This window comes from Lycium ferocissimum, chromosome 9 (genome assembly GCF_029784015.1).
Source record: "Lycium ferocissimum isolate CSIRO_LF1 chromosome 9, AGI_CSIRO_Lferr_CH_V1, whole genome shotgun sequence".
Lineage (NCBI taxonomy): Eukaryota > Viridiplantae > Streptophyta > Magnoliopsida > Solanales > Solanaceae > Lycium > Lycium ferocissimum.
This window is the reverse complement of record NC_081350.1, coordinates 25111715-25117528: the sequence shown is the minus strand read 5'-3', so window position 1 is coordinate 25117528 and position 5814 is coordinate 25111715. Positions and strand designations below refer to the sequence as shown.

The following is a 5814-nucleotide window of genomic DNA, read 5'->3' as shown; positions in this document are numbered from 1 at the left end:
TTTTGAATAATTAGTTTAGTGGACCATGCATATTAAGAGCAAGAATATAAAGTATTTCATTATGATGGGTATTTGGTTAGATCATATACTTGATATAAAATTTATATGATACGTATGTTCAATTTAATAGAATAAGATTTCTTATCCTTATCTCCTAGTGATTTACACTCGTCAAAATTTTTCCTTCTAATTCCCGCAAGGGTGACTCGGTTGGTTGAGCATGGAGCTTCCATAACGAGGTCTCTGCCTACGACAGCAGGGGCTTTGCCTTCTGGGTTGAGCTCGTCGCATGGGGCCTACCTGGTGCGAGTTTTCTCTTCTGTGTGGTTTGGGGGCTATTGCACAGGAGCGGAGTTTACCCTCTGCGCACCCGAAGGATAGCGACTGCGGGTTTCCTTATCATTCCAAAAAAAAAAAAAGGAATTTCCTTCTAATGCCACATGAAAAAAATCTAAGCATTTAATAAAAGAATCCTGAAATATTGAGTGGAGTACTCGGGGATCACATAAACCCTTTGAAAACTCTTATATATTTTCGATTAGGAATAATTGTATCCTTTATTAGTAGTAGATTAAGAGCTAAAAAATTAGAGAATCAATTCGACCGCGAATAAAACTTCAGTACTACGTATTGCATTTTGAAGAGATTTTTTGAAGAGATCGAGGGGCTGGAAAAATTCCGTTGTTCCTTTGGAATACAATTGAATTTAATTTTGATTGTGGCTGAGCACTATATGTAACCTTAATTGTATATGTTGTTGTGTTCTCATCAATTCTCTTTGGAAGATTAGAGTAGATGATAGATCGAGCACCCACTCCCCCCCCCCCCCCCAAAAAAAAAACCCCACCACGCATACACTTCCCCATGTACACCCCAAAATGAGAGAGCTTGAAAGTAAATAATTTCTATTTTGTTTTTGGCATAATATTTATTTTGATTTCCACACTAAGAGCCCGTTTGGCTTAGCTTATAAGTTGCTAAAAACAGCTTATATAAGCTTTTTCACTTTTTGAGTCTTAATTTGCTGTGACTTATAAATAATTTTATCTTAAAATAAGTAAAAAAAATAAGTTGCGTCTGTCCGCTAGCTTGAAAAAGCGTGGGAAATTTTAAAGCTGAAAATAGCTTATAAGCCAAAAAAAGTAAGTTGCTCTGCCCCAACTTATTATTATTATTATTATTATTATTATTATTATTATTATTATTATTATTTTGGATTATAAGCTGCTTTTTTTAAGCCCATCCAAACAGGCTCTAAGTAGAGAGAATGTACCCATGTATATTAGTAATATAAAATCTGAAGTATGTTTTATCATTTTTTTAGTATGCTTGTTCTTTTCTACTTCTGCCTATGCTTAAATTATATCATTTCTTAAGGATTAAATAATCACTGGCGTAGGTAGTATTACTATATATTTCATGTAGGATTAGATAATTTATTTATTCATTATTTTATTTTGGTTTAATCACATATTTCACCTTTTACCCTCACAACTTCATCTATTCACAATAAATCACTTTACAGAATTTTTTTGAAACTTTCATTTAAAGCATATCACATGTTGTGTATAAATAATTCTTCAATCACAATAAATGAATGCCTAAAATGTATTTTTCATTGTTTTTTAAATTAATCATGCATTGCAGCTTTTACATACCGAGTTTTCTTTTCACTATAAATCATCATACAATTTTCTTGAGAATTCATATAAATCATGTCACATGTACTGTAGAGGTAGTTCTTAAATGAATTGCCTAAAATGTATTGTCACGTGCCATGTAGGCTCAATTTATGCGTCCTAATCATATGTTAATAGAAGGGGCCTCAATTAAAGAATTTTTTGATAGAAACGAAAATAATTTACATAGGGTGGTCCTTCTACGACATTTAGTTATTACCATAAAACATCAATATCTAATGCATTAACATCACATAAGTTGACCCTTTTATACCATTTTGATGGGCATGTACATGAAACGTTACTTCAAGAAACAAGAAGATATGTTGCTCCTTGAATTTTGCCTGACATAGCTTTTTTTAGTATCATTAGTTACTTCTTTACTGTGTATAGATTTTAAATGAAAAATTGTGGTTCTTAAATTTCATATTTCCAGAAATGTACAATTGTTCAATTAGCACCTCAAATCTACCTTTGCACATAATAGTAATAGAAGAATTTCCGAGAAAAGAATTAAAAAAAAAAAAAAAAAAAAAAAAAGCAGTTCAGTGAAGGAGGTTTGTCTTTAAATAAAGCTGAACTCATATCAGCTCATCACTTCTACTTCTACTGTCAACTTACTATAAGCATTGTTTGCTTTCTCCCTCTCTAAAAACCTCCTTTCATTTTTATTTTATTTTTTTGCTTACATCTCAGCCTTTTGAGAAGAAAAAGGTTCCTTACTGTTAACAACATGTAATCCTCATTCCATGTTTCGGCTTTGTATATGTTTGTTTTTGTTTCATTAGTTTATAATTAGTATTAATTGTTTCTTTTCTTCTTGTTTTAACTATAACTTGCAATCCCTTAGCTTCATGTGTAAAATTTACACTTCTTTTTTTTTTTTTTTCGTAGGAAGACAACATTTCTGTTGGCTTTGCTAGCATGTCTAGCAGTATTGTGTCGAGCTGTTCTCAGCGCCGCAGATGATCTATATGTTAATATCACAATACTCGAAGGCGCAACTGCCCAAGGCGCAGGTACTTTTTACTTACACATAAATATTGTCTTCTTGAATTTGTAACAGAAAAGAAAATCATATGCATTTCTATTATTTTCGAATTTCGACAGTATGCCTAGATGGAAGTCCACCAGCCTATCATCTAGATAGAGGACATGGTAGCGGAGTTCGTGGCTGGATTGTCTACTTGGATGTTAGTTGCTTGATTAATTCTTCTTGGTCGTTTTAATTATTTAACATAACTAAGACACCAAATTAAACTTTTACAAACTCCGGAGAAATTTCATATTTATAGGGAGGTGGTTGGTGCAACTCTATCCCAGATTGCCTTGATCGTTCAACTAAGCCCTTAGGTTCTACCAAGCGGATGAATCAACGAGGTTTTTTTGATGGGATACTTCATAATACTTCTGAAAAAAATCCAGGTCAAGCTCATGTATATTTCGTTAATTCATACGCGCTATGTAACTTTTTCTTTGTGTGCATAAATTTTACCCACTTCTTCTAACTGCAAACAATGTTGGAATTTGGTAGAGTTTTACAATTGGAACAGGGCAAGGGTGAAGTATTGTGATGGATCATCTTTCACGGGTGATGTTGAACAAGTTGACCCTGTAAGAAATTAGTAAATACTACGTATGTCTCTCATGTATACTAATAATTAATATCACTGATGATTAATTTGGTGATAAATCTACATTAGGACAACAAGCTATTTTTTAGAGGGGCAAGAATATTTAAAGTTATCATGGAAGATTTATGGAGCAAAGGAATGAAAAATGCTGAAAACGTAAGATCCTATTTTTGGTAACTGGATGGAGCTCCATGTCCATCCTTTAGTTTTTTTGTTCTTTTCCTTGAGCTATAATTTCTCATTTGGTAATTTAATGCAATTTCCAGTTACAAAAAACATCATAGAGTATAAATTATACGTCACATATATACTACCTTAGTCTACTAATTAATCTTGAATACCAAAATGCAATGTTAGGCAATTCTATGTGGAACTTCAGCCGGAGGGTTGGCAACAATCTTAAACTGCGACAAGTTCAAATCACACCTGCCGAATGATGCCACAAGAAGTGCGTCGCAGATGCTGGTTTCTTCATCAACGGGTGAGCTTTTCTTATATTTACATTATATGATCTCAAGAAAATGATACTCTAATCTTCTATTAACTTTATTATTGTCTAATCCCTCTGGGCACGTTTCACAATTTATGCAGGAAGACAGTTTCTGGTGCTTCATATATTGAAGAGATGTATAGGAGAATTGTTAACCTACATGTGAGTCACATTAGTAGTTTTGGTATGCTTAAGAAGTATATGCAATTTAAATCTTTTGCTTTACTATAATAGCTTTTTCTCTCTCATTCTCAGGGATCGGCTAAGAATTTGCCGTCAGCTTGCACGTCTGTAATGGAACCAAGTCTGGTAAGAGTTTAAGCTTTGGAAGCAAACATGATTTCTTTAATTATGCAGGAGAATAAATATTGACCTCTAATTATAACAGTATTTTTCCTAATTAATGATTTATGGTGCAGTGCTTTTTCCCTGAGAATATCATTCCATACGTTCAGACTCCACTCTTCATAATCAATTCTATCTATGACACTTGGCAGGTCAAGGAGACAATGCTAATTTCTCTTAGTTTTAAGAATGATATTCTTTTCTTTCTTTAGCTTCTATAAACCTAAAATAATTCATTCTAATTATTCAACACTCTTCACTCCAGATTGAGAATACTTTGGTTCCTCCATATCTTGATCCTCAACACGCTTGGAAGGATTGCAGCAAGAACATAAATAACTGTACATTTGGCCAACGTATAATTGTTCAAGGTTAGCATTTCTCTTTGATTAACTAATGTATACCCTCCAATTACACATGTTCACTGGCTCTTCTTCTCCTTTAATTTGTTTTTTCTTTTAATTTAGCCTTTGGAGTGGAGTTCTTGAAGACATTCAAGGGACTACCCCTTTCTTTTACAAGGGGTTATTTTCTCACGTCTTGCTATTCTCATGGTAGCATTCTTACACCGGCGTATTGGTTCAGTGCTGGCTCTCCAAGGTTACTTCATAAGGTAATGTTTGTTTGATTTATCCATATGATGTTTGAATACACACATTTTTGTTTTTGAATTTTATCATATCCCTGTCATCTTAGTTTTGATGAGTTCATAAAAAAAAAAAATTAATTTCTTGTAACATTTATTTGTGTAGACAATCAATGAAGCTGTTGCAGATTGGTACTTTGAGAGAGCAGGGTTTCATCAATACATAGACCTGTACCCTTGTGCTAGAGATTGCAGGTAAAGTTAGTGAAGTTCAATAATAAATAAGCTTGCGGATGTTGTACCTGCTGCTTATTTGATGGTGGGTAGTTGTAGACGAGTAGCTGGCCTTTGGAGCAAAGAAAGTTTTTATGTTTTACACTTATGTCCTATTAGATTTTTAGCTCGACTTAAGTTTTAATGTATTTCAATTTAGTCTCGTCCACTAAGCTAAGAGATTGTAAAATCCAATGTTGTGGTCGTAACTATAATTAGAAGGATGAGGGTATTGATTTCTTTTATTGTGAATGAAAAATCTTTGTCCTCCTCTCTTTCAGCTCTCTTCTTTCCTCTTTCTTATTTCTTGTGATCGGTTGGTAAATCGCATACTTTTGAAACAAGTTATAGTGATCCTAATAAAGAAGAAGAGAGAAATGTATAAGATTCAAATACTAATGCACCTTCATGGCCATTAAAGAAGAAGAGAGAAATGTGTAAGATTCAAATACTAATGCACCTTCATGGCCATAGAAGACATATTCTATTTACATTTTACTTTTTGAAAAAATAAATCATTAATTCTTTTCTACAAAAAACTATTAATTATTTCGTCTCTCTTCATTGTTGAGTATTTACTTTCAATGAGGTTTCAGAAGACATTAATGAAGGTTTGATATACACGTCAATAGATAGATGATATAGTTGAGTGTGAATAATTTATATGGTCATCGAATTATTGTAAAATTAGGTAATTTGACTGTGCGAGATTATAATTCTCAACTAGACATGCTTGTATGACTCTATGGTGCAACAAAAGTCTCTGTTATAATACAAAATTCAAAGAAAAAATAAAAATATACCATC

At 32.9% G+C, this 5814-nt stretch overlaps 1 pseudogene; it reads left to right on the top strand.

Annotated features, from left to right (window-relative positions):
• Window positions 1-2213: 2213 nt before the first annotated feature.
• On the top strand, window positions 2214-5287 carry LOC132029999 (pectin acetylesterase 8-like; annotated as a pseudogene).
• The last annotated feature ends 527 nt before the right edge of the window (window positions 5288-5814 follow it).